Here is a 17756-nt window from a genome sequence, read left to right as displayed (position 1 = left end):
TTTGCAACTCCACCAGCAATGTATTAGTGTGCCTTTTTCCCCACATCCCTGCCGACACTTCTTATTGCTTGTGTTCTTGATAATAGCCATTCTAATTGGAGTTAGATGAAATCTTAGGGTGGTTTTAATCTGCATTTCTCTAACTACTAGGGATGATGAGTACTTTTTCATATATTTGTTGGTCACTTGTAGATCTTCTTCTGTGAAATGTCTGCCCATTTCCTTAGCCCATTTATTGGTTGGGTTCTTTGTATTTTTGGTATAAAGTTTTTTTGAGTTCTTTATAAACTTTGGAGATTAGTGCTCTGTCTGAAGTTTGTGTGGAAAAGATTCTCTCCCACTCTGTAGGCTCTCTTACAGTGGCTTTGAGTTGCTCAGGTTGATCTTTGAGGGCGAAAGGGAGGACTGGAAGACCAGCCAGCTTTAGGCTGGGTGTGGACATGTGGCTGTCATTATTGGTTTAATGAGATCTTGCTGGCGATGTCGGCCAGTTGGCTGATCCTCAGGAGGGTTGGCCTGGCCTGAAATAGGTGGACAGTTTTATCCACAACCAGTAGGTAGACTCTGCTCATTTACCTTTCTGTCCTGGCTACTTCCAGATAGGATGTGAGAGAGAGGAGTAGGGATAGTTTGGGGAAGGACTTGTTGATGGGGGAAGCGTGGCTCCGACCCTCAGAAAAGACTCAGAAATTTGTCAAGAGCTGGGGAAACCATGCCTAGAGCTTGCCAGTAATCTGCATCTCTCTCTCCTTCCGGTTCCATGTACTGTAAACAGTGACTGCCTGCACGAGGGGTTTGGAGTCTGTTGACTTTGGCTGGGACATCGCTTAAGGAGATTCATCGGTTTCCAATTCCTGTTCTCTCAGGATATTAAGTATTGCAATGGACTGGAAAACTTTTTTCTTTATTAAAATTGGAGGAAGAGTTGGAGTGTTTTGAGGGAGACCTGGAACAGGAAGGGGGTTGACACCAGAAGTTCCATTGCATTCCTTCAGAGATAATCTCTCCCTTTTGCATGGTCAGTATTCGGGATTTAGATACTTAATGCAAAAAGGTATGGCAAATCAGCAAGTGCGGTTCCAGAAGCACTGACATGACGACTGGCTTGTGAGGTGCCATAGGGTGGTGCTAAAAGGCACAGGCTGAGGTCCCACTGGCCTGGGTGGCCCAACTATTGATCCTCACCCGGGTGATATTGGGCCATTTATTTAATTTCAGAGCTTCAGTTTCCTTACGTGTGAAATGGGAATGATTTTGGTACCCACCTCACGGGGTGTTTCAAACACCAAGGCAATCATGGCTGGAATACCCTTCATCAGTAGCCCCTGCTCTTGCCACCTATGCAGGATGATTGACAGGCTCTTTCCCCAGTCAGTTGGCCAGTTTCTAACTCAAGGGTAAAACAACATTGTATTACTTATGGAATTACATGGTTTTTATCAGATTCTAATGTTTGCTTTTCTGTTTCTAGCTAGAACTCACTTCAGTCTTCATTTTTTTTAAAGAGAATAGCAATCCCATCTTTCAAATGGGAAAGAAGTACGTTTTAAAACTAATATTTTGTGTTTTGTTTTAGATTTAAGCTTCATTAGTTTTATGGTAAGGAGAAGTATACTAATTGGTGAGGTTCTTATATTCATACTCACGCTACATATTTATTGGATCATGTCCCTGCCAACATTTTGCACCTTTCCCTCCACTTTCTTCACAGACCCCAGCTACAACTGGCCCTCTGCGTTTACCCACCACAGGGCCTTTGCACTGGCTGTCCCCTTAACCTGGAGCACTTTTGCCTTCTCACCGTTCATCTTTCAGGCTCATGGTAATCTCATTTCCCCTAACTAGTCTTCCTGGTCCCTCTGTGCTTCTATAGGATCCTGAATCTTTTCTTCTATAGTACTGAATGTTGCAAAATGTATCCTCTTTTGTGTATGTTTTGATTAGAGTTTGTTTTATCACAAGAAGCCCATGAAGGTAGGAACTTTCTCTGTTTTTGCTCACTCGTATTCTACGTGTCTGGTGGCATTTTGGTGCATGGGCACAGGTATGTGTTGGATGAGTAAATGGTACTGTTTTGGTGAGAGAGCACAGAATGCAGTGAAGGCTACGTGGTACAAAGCCTGTTCAGTCCCCGCCCCTCAGAAGCACCTGGTCTCTTAGAGAACACCTCTACATAGTGCCGTAGGAGGGTGAGTGAGTGAAGCTGGAGTTGATAGTAGGACAGATGAGGAATGAGGTCACGCTCCGCTTGGGGAGGTGCAAGGGCATCTTCCAGGAGATGCCACGTCTGTGCTGAGCTTTGGAGAAGGAACTAAAGGCTTGAAGAAATGGGAGGGAAAGGCAAGTGAGATGGAAGGAGCCACGTGAGCAGAGGCTTGGGAAGTTCACGGTGGCCTGGGAAGTTCAGGGAGTCACGTGGTTCCGCTAGGGCCCAGCTGGCCTGCCGGAAGCTGTGGTAGTGAGTCGGGATGTTCATTGGAGCCAGGCTGCAGCAGGCCTCCAGTGCAGGCCAGGCGCTGGGGTCGGCTTGGAGGACCTGAGGCTGTGGAAGGTCTGGAGTAGCCGAGGGAGGGGGTCACACTGAGCTTCAAGACGCTGGTGCTCAGTGCAGTTCTTATGGAGCAGTTCTCGAGCAGGAGACCCTTCGAGGGTGGGAAGAAGAGGGGTTAAGCAAAACCCAGAGGAGGGCCGAAGAGTGAGAAGCGGGAGAAGGCTGATGGGCTTGGCCACTGGCTAGATGCAGGAGCTGCTGCAGAGGAAGGAGGCAGAGTGGATGAGGGGATTTTGTATCTTGGGCTCCAGAGACTTCAAGGATCTTTTAAATGAAGGACCGGCATGGAGCCTTGAGAGTGGGAAGTTCAGTCAGTGTTCTCTTCCCTGTGCCAGAAATAAGGAACTCGGGTGGGAGGGGAGGGAGCAGGAGGGAGGTGCCGGCTCCACACAGGTGAGGAGGCTCAGCAGGTGGCTGGAGGAGCAGACATGGAGTGGCCAACGGGAGGCAGCAAATGGCACCTTCGCAGAGTCAGTGTTGAAAGCAAGAGAGGGAACGGCGTGGGTAGAACTCAGGGACCATTTCCCTTCAAGGGTAAGAGGAGAAAAGGGAACCAAGTGAAGGCCAGTCAGCAGTGCCTCGGGATCCTTGGTGCCTGCTGCAGCGGTGACAAAAGCCAAGAGGGCCTGTGTGGCCTGTGGGTGGGACTGGGTCTTGAGTGGCACTGCCACTTCAGCCCCCCACTCTTGTTCGCCATGCGCAGACCTGTCCCCAGCCCTGAGCAGTCCACTAGTAAGTTCCCAGTGTCATGAAGCCCTGTGGACAGATTGACCCCCCTCAGTGCTCACCTCGGTGACTTGCCCCGCTGTGACTTCCATTGCAGGGGTGGCTGGATGTGGTTGCGTCAGCATCGGTTTTAGAGGAAGATCAGCCATGCTGACATTGGAAGGTTCCTCGACGAGACTTGGTGTCTTTAGGGTTCAGGCATTCAGTTTTGGTTGTCATTGATCTGCAAACCTTGACAGGTTCAATGCCTTCCCTGGGCTTCAGGTTTTAGAAATGAGATATGAATAATAGAGGTATCAGGATGGGCTCTGGAGTTGTAACTAAGGCTCTGTTTTCTCTCCCTCAGCATGTCATCCAGTCCCAAGCCCAAGAATGTGGTTTCTGTTCCAGCATTTGCGAGGCGTCCTGACAGCCCAGCTCTTGGCAGACTTGCTTAGTTCTGACTGGCCTGGGAGTCTATCTTCTCTTCCACAGAGGACAATGCCATATTCCAATTACTGTAAAGTAAAATAAAATGAAATAAAATGAAATAAAAGCTACTCTAGCTTAGCCCTCTGACTATGAGCTGGGTCCAAGCTGGGTCCCATGATTCTTGTCCTGACCAGCCTTGGTGAGCTGGCACAGGGTCTCTCAGCTTTTTACCTCTGCACACCCTTTTTTCTTGGTGCCGTGCCCATAGGTGTGGCTTTTCTGGCTGGGGTCAGGGACTGGCACAGGGGGCTGGGCTGCTTCTTGCTGTTAGAGGGAGGATCCTTTGGTGGCTGCTCCTTCTACTGCTACTCAGATACCAGGTTTACTTGGGGTTTCTGTGCTTTCCTTTAGTATCGTCTAAGAAAACAAGGTGAAGTGATATTTAAGAGCTCAGATCCTGGAGTTTGAACCCTCTGTTTATTAGCAATTACCTGATTTTTCTGAGTCCCGGTTTTCTCATGTATAAAATGAAGAAAATGATATGACTACCTTCATTGGATTCTCATGAAGAATAAATGAGGTAAAAATCATAGCATCTGGCATGGGTTCACATACTCAGCGACTGTTGACTGTTGTCATCGTTATTCTTTCTCTACTATCAGCAGGAGGGAAGAGCTCCAGGTACCTTTCTGTCACCTGATACCTCCTGTGGTAATTCTACTTGGAGTCATGTGTAGGGGACTCTCAGTAGAATCCCTCTTTCCTGCCCCTGTGGTATGATTCAGTCCCACCCTCTCTTGGGACATGAGTGGAAAGGGCCCCTGCTCTGGCTCCTGAGTGTCCTTCAACTCCACCTGCACGTGGCAGCCAGGACTGAGCAGCACAGTGAGTCGTAGTCCAGGGTGATTTGGTTGCCAGAAACAGCTGCCTGCTCAAGCCAGCTGAAGCCAAGATGAGAAATTTACTGCTGGGATGTCCCCTGCACCTTGAGGACAGGAAATTGACTGACCTGGAACCAGAGACTGGGAAATCAGGAACCCAGGTTGGCAGTACTTTCTTCCTGGGACTGCTAGGCTCTCCTCTCACCTGCCTCTAAAGGACCAGCTTTCTGCCCCAGCATGCGTACAAGGCAGAAAGAGGTGAGGTTTCTGCAGCCCAGTTCTAAAACATTCCTCAGTTTGTGTGTCCAGCATCAGTTAACAAGCTCCTCTGTACCCTAATTGCAGAATTTCTGAAGAGAAGCAGACTGGCTCAGCTGGGTCAGCTGTCCACCCTGGTCCACATAGTGAGGAGACTGGGCTGGGGGTGGGTGGCCATTCTCACCTCATTGACAGGGCAGACAGACAGGTACAGGCAGGACTCTTGTCCATCTGGCTGGAGGTAAAGCTCTCTCCTTTCATAAGAAGGCACTTGCAGACTGAGGCTTTAGGCAAGGTCTTCCAGAATAGCCAGCCCCCTGCATCACAGGTCACGAGTGCCTCATAAAATCCCAAGTGATTCTAGATTCCTGGATTACACAAACAGTATTTCCTGAAGAGGGGTAATACTCCTACAGGTGACATGGGAGATGATTTTTGGCGTATGGTGACAAAATATTTTTTAATGATAATCATGTTTTATTTGGAAAACATATAACTAAGGGGCTGGGGAGATAGCTTAGTCGGTAGAGTGCTTGCCTTGCAAGCACAGGCCCTGGGTTTGATCCCCAGCACCCCCCCCAAAAAAAAATAACTAAAACCCAGAATTTCCTAGCTACTACCTATAGACTTTCCTTTCATAATACATGTAAGTAAAATCAAGTTTAAAAAATTTAAATAGTATAGATTTGATTTAAAAAATATACAAAAGTGGCACTAGAGGGATAGAGGTTGGGAAACGCTGGCATAGACCCAGGGCTTAGCTGTGAGCCCGTGCAGACTTGGTGAGGTCTGCAAAGCCCGTGACATTTAGGCAACATCTGTGTATTTACTTGTCTGTCTTTTTCCATGGGGGTGGGTGGGTCTTTGCTTCGGTTTAGAAATTTTGTGTGCATTGGAACTTTCTGGGGCTTATGTATTAAAAATTGTGGTTCTTCCTCAGTAATTCTGATGTAGTATTTGGAGTGATATCTACAAATGTGCACTTCATCCTTGGACCCTTTGTTGAGGAACACTGCTTAAAGAGGTTCCAGAAACCTCAACATGGAGAAGCCAATTTGGATCCCTTCCAGCATCTTAGGATCACTGTGCAAACTAGTAACACTCTCTTGTCAAGAATTCCTGAGGTCTCTGGACAAAATGTTTCTAGATTTATATCACACGTTATTAAGGGTTTCTTAGTAGGTGGCTCTCTTTTCTCAGAAGAGCCATATTGTGTTTGAATTGGCCTTCTTGGTTCAAGATGTTAAAAAAGAAGCATCTGAAGTTCTGGAGCTTAAAGCTTTGGACCATCTAAAATCTAGAGTTAGAGAGAGACATGCCAGGCCACAGTGGTTGTTAAAAGACAGTTACAAGTGTTCGTGAGCAGCAGAGGTAGCCACCAGCATGGTTCTTAGACCTCAGGTGTGGATCTGTGCAGCAGTCGGGCAGGCAGAGCTGGGCTTTGCCTTTCCATTTAGACATGGAAGAAAGCCTTTCTTTTGCATGGAGCTTGACCTCTGCATGTTCATAATAATAAAAACATAATAATAATGAAACATTTTCAAGATAGTCACAGTGCACCAGGCACATCACGTGTACATTTTCTTATTCTTCCCCAGAACACTGTGAAGTGAAGTCTGTTCTTAATTGTATTTTACAGATGAGGAAATCAAGCGTCAAGCATAACTAGGGAGGAGAGCCTACATGGCTAGCCTTTCGCCCCTGGGTCTAGGCTAGACCTCATGTTACCTGGAAAGGCCATGCCAGGTAGTGGCAAGATCAAGCAGCCTCTGCTCTACTTAGGACTCAGGGCAGATATGATGCCCGGAAGGAGGGCTTCCTAAAGTGGAGCTTATGCCAAAGATGAATAAACTGAACCTTGGAGCCAGAGCTTCCTGAGATTCTGTTTTTATTTACCATTTACTCATTCCTTCCCCTTCTTTAAGGCTTCTTAACTATATTATTGTGGACCATGGAAAGAGGGTGAATTTCACACATGGACAGAGTAGTCCAGGGTGTGCAGCTGTTCAACCCACCCCACCCATAGCTAGTCTGGTGTAAGCAGCAGTGACTGGTATTCTTCCTAAGGCAGAGTTTCTTATCATGGGGTCCATATTCCTTTGAAGGTTCCTTCAGTGGCCCATAGTGGACCTGTGAAATGTTGATGTGCATGTGCTCATGCTTGCAAGTGCACTTGTGTGATTTCCTGGGAAGAAGATCCTTGACTTCCACTGCACTCTCAGAACCATCTGTAACCATGAAGAGATGTCTCACTGAAAGGGGAATGATCCATTGCAAGACTACAACTGGGTGTTCTAGGTCCTTGCTTCTCAAACTGTAGTTCATGGACCAGCAGCATCAGCTTCATCTGGGGATTTGTTAGAAATGCAAAATGAAGGTCCCCACCTGGTCCCTACAGAATTGGTACTTTGTCATGATTCTCAAGTATTTTGTCTGAGCAATAAAATTTGAGAAACACTTGGTCTGATTAACTTTCCACATCTGGAGAGCCACTTTCCAGTGCATTTCTGTGCTAGCAGAAATTTTAAAGAAAAGTCATATTTCCTTACAGTTTCATTTAGAAAACAGTGTGCTTCTAAGTGTAATGTTTCTCATCTTTGTCCTTTAGTTATTGGCTCAGCTGACCATAGATTGAGTCAGATCTAGATAAAGAAATTTTTTGACTTACATTGGTTAATTGACATTAGCTGTTAGGTTGGCCATAAAGTGCCATCTGATCAATCCTTTGAGGGAAATAAAAAGTTGGAGGTGATGAAATACTGATATGGTAAACTCTAACAACCAGAAAGCATTTCTTTTAGAGAATCATTGTGGGTTTTATGGAAATAATAGCTTTAGCTTCTCATCTTGTCATGGTTATCTTGGAGAGGGCGTTGCAGGTCCTTTTTTCTTCCTCTTCTTGCCTTTTGCCCAGAGGTGGCTCATTCTTCATTTTTCTATTGCACTAACTTTTGGATGAATTGTTAACAATAGGGCAGTTTAGTCTTATATTTGCCTAGAGTCGCGATGACTCACACAGTTAATAAATGCAGCCAGCTGGATTTCCATGTCTTTAGTTTTGCGATTGTATATGTTCTGGCTACATATATGCTGGACTCTGTTCATCTCTGAAGGGGAAGTCTGACTTCATTTTGGTGTATACTGTTCTGACAGTTCCTCCAGTTAGTGCTGAACTTTAATCCGCTGTTGAACATTAACTCCCTGTGGGTGTGTGGGTGGAAACTGCAGCATTGAATCTCAGTGTAAGACTTGTGTAGGGAACAAATATAATATGGTACCTAATCCATATTTTTTGGACTCACATTGCAATTAAAATCCATTCTAAATTACCATACGGTATTTTGACCATCTTGTGTGTGCTTATTTGTGATCCTCATCTGGAGTCTTGGTTGCCATATTGGTCACATGGGCATGCCCCCACCAGACTGGAGTTATTGTAGGCTGAACCCCATATTAGTCCCTGTTGCATTCCTAATCTCTAGCATGGTGCCCCTCATGTGGGGGAGCAGTCAGTGAATATTTGCTGAATGACGGAGTGGGTGAATCATCTAGGAATCAATAACTGTACTGGCTCACCAGTGTGCCCTCGTTTATTGAAATGACGATATTGATGATGTTTATTGAAATGATGATGACAGTTATGTCTCCACCACTGCCACTTCCTCTTCCTTCTCCTCCTCCTTCCTCTTCCTCCTCTCCTTCTTCCTCTTCTCCTCCTCCTCCCCTGCCCCCTTGTTCTTCTTGCCAGGCAAGGATGAGCCACTGAGCCACACCCTGCAACCAAGCAGCTATCATTTCCTCCGTGCTCTCTGCGACACAGGCTCTGTACTTATGAACATTTTAAATACTTTCTGTTGTTTAATTCTCTGAAAAACCTTAATGAAGCAGGTAGAATCACTCTTTCCATTTTACAACTGAGCAAACTTACAAAGTCACTTGGCTACCATCTTTCAGCTGGTGGGGGTGGAGCCAGGGATTGGACCCCTGACCTGCTGATTTTGAAGCTTGTTCTAAACTCATGAGCATTTAATTCTCTTTAGATAAGCATCTTGACCTGCAGAAAACCATGGGATACCTGGGGCCAGGGCTTTTGTGGGGCTCTGTAAAAATGATTAACATTGGCAGATATAAAATGTTGGTTAACCTAGTGCCTGATGAGAATCAGCTGCTCCTTTCTGGGTGTTTCTCTTCTTCCCTGCAGAAGTAAAGGGTTAGATGGTTGAGCAAGTTACGGGTTCTCCCTTTGTCCATCCTAAAGTCTGTGACCTTAGGCACCACTCTCTGATTTTAGAACAAACCAAGTCATCCTGCCATAATCTAATGTTAGTAGCAAACCGATCTCAAAGCACTGCTCGTAAGCAAGTATCATTAAAAAAAAGAAACAAACAAACAAACAAACAAAAAAAACAAAAAAACTCGTTCCTTTCCCCAAGTCAGAGAGCTCTGAGACTCATTTGGAACATTTTTTTTTTTTTTTTTTTTTAGATTATCCTAAAAATCAGTGCTCTGCTGTCTTACTGTAATAGGAATGTCACACTGTGATGTTAACATGTACTTGACAGCAGTAATTGCTTGTGACAGCTTGTAGCTTGTTGGTGGTTATTTAAAGGCAGTCTTTCCTTAGGTTTTTCTCTCTGTCACTGCTTTGGGCAAAATGATTTGTTCTTTCATATGACCTGTCTCTGCAGAGTTTTCACTGTTTAGAAGTGGGCATCTTATTTGTAACCCTGAAAAGATCTTTTCATGGTTTACAGATAAAGAACAAAGCAATGGGTAGGTATTATTAAGTAGTTTGGGGACCATTTCACTTATTTTCTTTGGTCCTGGGCTGGGTATGACTCATGCACATTTTGGCACGAAGTGCCATTAGTTTCATATCACAATTTTGTGTTTGTGGAACACTGTAAGTTTCCAAGTATATTTGGGTATACATTTACAGTAGTTTGCCTTCCCGCTGTCTTACAGCTCTATCCTGGGATGTTCCTGCCATTCAGTTCCTGAGAGTTAGTGCTGTTGCTTGTTGAGCAGAACTCTGTTAATTAATCCTTGCATTTGGCAAAACGGGAGTATCTGGAAACCCCCAGGGAGCTAAGCCTGGCAGAAGAGGCTTCAACTCTGTCAGTCATCTCACTGAATTCTCCGTGGCAGAGTAGAGCTGGGATAGTGTGGGCCCATGGCCCTGCTACCTGCCTTTCTAACTGACATCCCACAGAGCTGCAGCCCTAGCATCAGCAGCTGTAAAAGCTGCAGAGCGGGTGTCCTGGCAAGAGAACCAGACAGGTGATTTGTTAAATTATTACCCATGTGTGGTTCCTGGCCTCTGGTGCCAGGCAGCATGGAGCTGGGCACGATTAGAAGGAGGCTGATTACACAGCCAGCAAAGGTGGGAGGTGAGGCTGCAGGCTGCCACTGGGCCTCAGTGTCCAGACACCCACGAAGTGGTCCCTGCAGCTGCTTCTCTGTGGATGCAGAGCCTATAAGGAATGAAGAACCAGGCACAATGCAGTGACCATAACAGGATTTCCTTGGCTCTATTAATGTCACAGGAGGGCCTAGGCTGTCAGCACAATGTGCAGGAACTGTTTTGTAAGAGTCAGGGAGGACCTGGCATATATTAAATATTTATTGAGGGTTGTCTGCCCTCTGCTACTGCAGCAAAGGAATGACTGGTACCCCTTACTGGTAACTAGTGAAAACGGGCCAGCAGCTCTTTTCATTCATTTATAATTGTTCAGTGTTGCCTATTTGTGAGATTTGTGTTCTAAATTCCCTACAACAGGAAGCCCCTTTCCCTCTTCTTCAGTCTTGGGAAGTAGGTGCGAGTGGGAAGTGGGAGTGGCTATATAGTAACGGTAGGGGTGCAGAAATAGTCTTGGGGACAATGACCATGCCTTCTTCATGGGATACTTATAAGGATTTAAATCAGCTAATATATTTAAAGTGCTTCTAATATTATCTGTCATGCAGGATCTACATACTCTATATTAGTAATACTGTTATGATTGCTACAGCTACTATCCTTATTATGGAAAGAGGGGTCATTGCGGAGGAAGAGGGCAGTTGGGAGCCCTCTTAGGTGGAGGCTCCACAGGACAAGGAGGTCCACTTCCATCTACTGCTGAAGGGGCTGGATATGTGGAAAATGAGAGGGAGGCGCTCAAAGGCTAGTCACCTCCCCATGGCTTCGTCTAGAAAGGCCTCTCCCTGGAGACTCCTGGGACGTCACAAAAGCAGAATCAGCTCTTTTGATTTCTTTTTCCCTACCCACAGGCCACCTAAAGTTCAAAGGGTTATTATTTTTCTGCTGTACTTCTTAGCAAGATGATTAATTCCTCCCAGGACATTCAGGACTTATTTTTTTTAAAGCTAAGTTGGCAACACTGACCAAAAGATAAGGTAAGAAGTAGTGAGGAGCTGTAGTCTATGAGATATTCTAAAAAGGCCTTTCTGTCCCGTAAAGATTCCAAATGAGAGGCAAGAAAACTTTTCCTGAACCAGAAAGTATCATTTAGAGGTGTCCTTGAGGAAATCAGTCCTGGGAATAGTTTTAAAATCTGCTGGTGACAATGTTGCTTTTCCTCCTGCTTCTGCGCATGCTGCCTGTGTGGGTTTCCCTTGGCCAAGGAGAGATGATGAAGAACCATCAGAAAACCTAGATTTTGTAATGGATTTGCTACTTGACTCAAGGAAAGTTACCTCTGTGCTTCATCTATAAAAATTACTCCACCATTCTAGCTTCTAAGGATATAAGTGACCAGCAAGACAGAGTTGAATTTGGGGGTTCTTTTAGAGGAAGAGAGTGTGATATTTGCTCAAATTATATTTAATATATTTAATAGATCAATGAACTGTTACTTCCTGTGTTACTGGTGGGGAATGGTGCTGTTTTCTAGGTCAGATTTCCAGGTAATTGAAGGCTGGGGTACAGTTGTCAAGGTCCAGTAAGGTCAGCATTCAGGCCCTGGATGAGACACTTCAGTTTAATCCTCACACAGTTCCACATTGTAAGAACTGTTGTACCCATTTTGCAGAGCAGGAAATTAAAGTGTTGCTTTTCCTTCGTTGCATAACCATTTATGGTACACATTTCCCCTGTGTGCTTGCACCAGCTTTGTGGTGAGCAAACTAGACACAGCTGGTAGTCTGGATTCCCCTAGGATTGTCTGGCTCCACAACATGGCTTGTCACACACCATTTTCGTCCTCACAGTTTTCGTGGTGGAAGGGACAGGGCTTTCTCAAGACCCCAGAGGTGTGGTCCCTGGTCACCACACTGGGTGTGGCGTAGTTCTGAGCATGAAAGCCAGGACAGTCATAGTCTTTGCTTCCTGTTTCCATCAAGCCCCTCTGCCTCTTGTTATTTCAAATGCCAAGACTTGAAAAATGTCAAATACTTGATAAAAAGCTGGTGTAAATGTTAGGCATGTCCCTGCTTTTGAAAACAGAGGATGCATAAGCCAAAGCTGACTCTTCCCTCGATGACTCAGGCCTGTCATTATACGCTTCATTGATGTACCATGTAATTTTGCGTCTGCTTGTTTCAGATTTTCATTTTCTTCTGTGTGTCTGTTGTCACCTCACCTGTGGTCACTGGAATTGTGACTAAGTGCCTTTTACTGTCTTTGGGTAGGCTGTTTCTAATCTGTTGTGAAGGAAAATGGAAATTCTGGGGTTTTAAATTCGATTTTCTGCCATATGAAAAGTCGGGAGTTGCTGGTGAGACCTGAGGAATGAGAGTCGGTTGGCTCTGTACCAGCCTCCGTGCAGTTGGCCTCCGTGGTGGTTGTGGTGTGGCCTTCACCTGTGTTATGGTCTTGCTGCAGCCCTGGCCTCTACTGAAGGGATTGAAGACGCAGGTGCTCGAGTTCAGTGCCTGTGGGCTCAAATCCTGATGCTGCCTCTTATTAGTTTGGGATCTGAGTGAACCTGAAGCCTCTAAGCCAGAATTTTCTTATCCTGGCACAGTAAGCCTTCTGTAAATGATGTTCTTTATTATTAATGTTGGTGGTAGTTTTCTGTGGTGTTGGTGCTAGAGGTTCAGATGCATGACCAGTGACAGTGTTAGGTTAACTGTGTTGAGTATGGGTTAACAGCATGGGCTTTAGGGCCTAATAATAGAATGGTAGCTACGGGTAGAGGTGAATCGCATGGGCACTTAAGTGCATGTAGGGCTCTGTTCTCAGCATTCCCACTTACTCTCTGGGTGACCCAACTTTAGAAGCTGCTTCAAGTTTATTATCCAAAATGAGGATGGTAATAAGACCATTGTCTCAGAATTGGTGGGGGGATTAGCCTAATGCATAAAAATAGTGTCTCAAACAGTACCTATCACATGAAAGTGCTCAATAAACATCAGCTGTCACTAGCTAATGACTTCCTTGGCATCAGGAAGTATTGATACAGCTTGTATTCTTTAAATGTTGCAGTTTATGCTGTGACCCTCCTCCCCAGCACCATCTTGATTTCCTGATCACTCTTCCTGGTCTTTGTTCCTTGGCTTTTCTTGTTCTACCAAAGACTGAAATATGATCAGTACATGGTCTATTCTGGGAATAGTTATACACCCTGTTCTGAGATCCTTTGCTTTGTGAGATTCCCTGTATTTAGTTCTTCTATGGATTGGAATTGTCTCCTTTTCTGGTATTCAGACTGGATCTCCCTGAGATCCCTGGCAGATTGTATGAAATGCCAGAAATACTCAGGAGATGAAGTATCTTTTAAAAATTGAATGTGTTGTCCTCTTTCACATGTCTGTCCTTTCTTTTTTATTCATTTGTTTTTAGTTGTTGATGGACCTTTATTTAATTAATTAATTAATTTATATGTGGTGCTGGGAATCGAACCCAGTGCCTTGCACATGCTAGGTGAGTGCTCTGCCACTCAGCCACAACCCCAACCTTGTCTGTCCTTTCTTATGGAAAAAAAAAAAAATTGAGAATTCTCAGCTACTCTGGAGGCGAGTTCGAGTAAAGACCTTGTCTCAAAAGAAAAAAAATTGAAGATTATTCCTGCCCTCTGTACTATTCTACTTTTACACATTTAATTTTTCTTATCACAATCTTGGTTTGATGTGTTTATATCAAAAGCATATGCACCATAAAATGAGTCGCTATAAATTAAGATTATTTTACTCTTTGTTTCTTCTAAGCCTGTATATAGGTGATGAACTAGAATTCTTTCCCATCAATTCTCAAATGCTTGGGAACATGAAATAAAAATGAAAAGGATGGAGAAGGAAATTAATAAGCATAGTATTCCTTTTTCCAAAGGCTTTTTTGTTCACATGGATTTGCTTCCTTTTTCCTGATAATTAGTTGTAACTAAAAGACTGTCTGTCTTTGGGAGAATGTAAGAAGAAAGGTTTTGCCCTTATGAGATAAGAGCCATGTGCTGGGGACTGGTGATTGACTTGTTGCTGGGAGGCTGGGCATAGTCTGGTTTTGCAAGAACTTGTGATGTGGGGAATTATCTTTGTGATTTGTGGGGTGGGCAACCTTCCTGATCCTCTCAGGGAGACCTGCCACCTGGGCATGACTGGAGTTGCCCAGCTCTGATCTTTGCCTCCTCCAGTAAGACATGGAGCAGTATGCTAGGTGACCTTGACAAAGAGCAGACCCCTCTCATCGCCACCAGCCTGACCTTGTCCTCAGTCCAGAGCAGCTGGAAAGTGTGAATTTTACCTACTGAAGTGTTTCTTTGTGCTCCTGATCTCTGCTGTTGGTGTGTTATTGGAACTTGGCTGCTGTGTCTCAGAAGCAAGGTCCAGTTTGATTATATAGGTTAGTTAAGTGCTGGTTAGGCATGTGCTTGAGTTGAGTCAGGGAAAGGCTGGTGATGATAAGAAGGGGAGGAGGCTTTGAGTTCCTGTAACCTTTCTGTCCTCTAGATTTCTCAGGTTGGAACTTGGTCAAAGAGAGAGAGAAGGTCATATTCCATCTTGCTCCCTGCACAGGGCTTGGCCAGGATGAATGTAGGTCCCAGGTCACACCTTCTGTTTCAACATGATTGACATGACTGGTAATGCCTCTTTCTCAAAGCTGTCTATTTTGGTCACTCTAGGTAGGGATCACGCAAGTTTCTTTGAAACCTTTGTCAGTAGGGATGAACTTCAACTTCCGGTGGTGTTCCTCCACCCTCTGCCCCAGTAGATCGTGGTAAGAGTTGAGGCCACCTTCTCCTCTACCCAAATCAGAAGGAAAGAATGGTTCTGGTTATCATAATTCCCACCCTTGTTAACTTCAAAGAGCTAGAGATCTGCAGAGCAGAGGGCACTTCAGATTGTTCACCATTGTGGAGAGAGAGGTGCCAGGTGACCTGAGTGGTGTCTATCTCTGGTGGCTTGCCACATTGGATTAAAACATATATACACAACCCTTCAACCCTTCAAGGCAGACATCGGATGTGATAATTAGGAGGAGTATAAAACCTGAAGTAAATCAATAATGAACTTCCCTTCCTAGTGTCACCTTGCCAAGAGGGTAATGGTGAGTCCCAAGTGGGTGCCCAGGTGTGTCTATCTGTCTGTCTGCACTGCTGCTTGCTATTTACGATATTAGCCTAGTGGTATCAGTTCATGCCTCTGATATGGTTTATTCCCACCTCCTGGGGATGGACCAATTCAGAGCATGAGATCTGGTATTCCCACTATATTCAGCTAGGAAGTGGCAGAGGCAAGATTCCAGTTGGGGTTTAAACCATTGTTACCTTGAGGAAGGATGAAAGGTGGATGTTTTTGACCCGAGGAGAATAGTAGGAAGGTTAAATTGGCAGGAGGAATTATTGGTCCAGTGTGAACCTTTCCAAGCCTCTGTGAGTTGAGTCATTTCCCTAGAATGTTGGCCAAGCCTCAGGAACGCAGCACGTGGGGATGTTTTCATGTTCAATAAATGTCAAATAGCATCCACAGATTTATGGGTTTGTAAATCCAAATAAACTGCTATTATTGGAGTTTTTTGCAAGCCCAGAATTGCTAACATTTTTTTCCTGAACAGTTCTAATAAAATAACTTGTTACTGTCAAATATGGTTAAATATCAGACTGAGACACGTAAGGTGATTTTTGTATCGTTGTAATTTGTGCAATCTTGAGTGACTGTGGCAATATTTAAAAAATATTTTGTAGTAGTGATGAGATGCAGTAGAGGTTAGGAAGAGGAGTGAAGTCTTTCTAAAACCCAAATGCTCCCCACTCATGTTAGGTGTCCACAGGTTTGGAGTGTTCTGAGAATGTGACAGTAGTCATTCTGTTTTTCTGTAATTGTGATGATCTCTGAGTGAAGGCTTAGCTTTTAAAAATGAATGATCTATGAACTCACACTCTTTAATTACTATAACTGTGCAGGTGGCTAATAAATGTCAACCTTCAAAAAATGATATTGATAGTACCAGTTTGTACTGGGGCTTACTAACCAGAATAGCATGGTTTTATGACCCCGCCCCCAGTCGGTTCCTGTGGCAGAGAGAGAGGGGGTGGAGAGGGAGAGAGAGTATGAATGTGTAGCCTCTGGGAGTCAAATCTGTCTCTTTGCCATAAATTCTTTGGCCATTGTGATTATTCACCCATCCAGGCGGTTCCATACTCCACCCCTCTCGGTTTGTTTCATTTTCCTTGATATCTGATTCCACCTACATGCCTGCTCTCAAATCTCCATAGCTACATCAAAATATGCATGAAAGGTTTGTTTTTTCAGACAAGCAAATGTGACCTTGTAGATGTGCTCCTTCCTTTCATTACTAAGTTTTAAACAAAATGCTGTGAATACAAATTATAATTGCACCTACCTTGTGGGGAAGTTGGTGACACTTGAAGATGATGAGCCATATAAAATTCCTGTCACGATGCTTGATGCACATAGGTGATCATCCTGTTTAGTGTGTTTCATTTGTGCTTTCTGTGATTCCCTGCTTTGCTGTCCTCATGCTGTTGAAATAGTTCTCTTGAGGGTCCCAGTGATCACGGAGGAGCCAGATCCAGGTGCTGCGTGCTGAGCTGTCTGATGTCTCTGTACCTCGGGCTGGTACTAAAAAACATCTATCTTGGAAGGATTCTGTATCCAGCTTTCATGGCACTGCGTTATCTTGATTTTCTTCCTACTTTTCTGACCTTTCTGTATTGTTTTTCCTTTGCATTTTGACCTCTCTTTTCTTTCCCTGTTGTCCAAAGAAGACCGTCTCTGAGTTTCTGTGATCAGTTCATGTAAATTTTCTAAGCTATCTTATTTATTTCTGTGGAAGACAGACACATATCCACAGTGGCCTGGCTTCCTTCCTGGGATTAAGTGCATCCATTTCAACTGTCTGCCTAGCATCTCAACCTGGATGTCTCCTGGCAGCACAGACTCACCGTATCTCAAAGGTGGGCCACCTTCTCTTTCCTCCTGCAAAGCATATTCTCCTCCTTGTCACATTCCTGGGTCTTTGGATAGTACAGTCCTTCTCTTGCTACCTCTTTTCCTCAGCACTGTCTCTGGATCAGACTTTGATGCTGCCCCTTGGACCTATACTTTCCTCTCTCCCTATTTGTTTCACATGGCTGTTCCTACTCCCAGCACCCACATAACCATGCAACTAACTGTTGCAGTGGCTTCTGGTGGTAATTCTGATCCAGACTTAGAGCTTGTTCATTAATCCTCTTAAAGCACAGGTTTTGGTAAATCCCTTTCATGTCCAAATCCTTCCTCAACTCCCTGTTGTCCATTAAATTATGAAGACATATCAGAACTTTATACCTGTCCTTTGGTTTCCCTTTTTGGTTGACCTAGGAGGTGAGTTTTTTGAGCCATTGGACCCATGGTCACAGATCATAATCTATTTGTTGTGTTAACTTAGAAGTCCACTGGTGAGGTAAAGTGTTGTCAGTTTTCATTTAATAAATGCTATATTTTGAATTGTGTCCCTCCCCATTCATATGTTGAAACCCTAAACCTCAATA

General features: G+C 44.5%; 1 protein-coding gene across 7 annotated transcripts in view; it reads left to right on the top strand.

Moving 5' to 3' along the window:
- The window catches only part of ARHGAP26 (Rho GTPase activating protein 26), a 419232-nt gene that overhangs the window by 44500 nt on the left and 356976 nt on the right, over positions 1–17756 (top strand). The window lies entirely within an intron of this gene.

The sequence above is a fragment of the Sciurus vulgaris genome (genome assembly GCF_902686455.1).
Source record: "Sciurus vulgaris genome assembly, chromosome: 6".
Classification (NCBI taxonomy): domain Eukaryota; kingdom Metazoa; phylum Chordata; class Mammalia; order Rodentia; family Sciuridae; genus Sciurus; species Sciurus vulgaris.
This window is presented reverse-complemented; position numbering and strand designations above follow the sequence as displayed.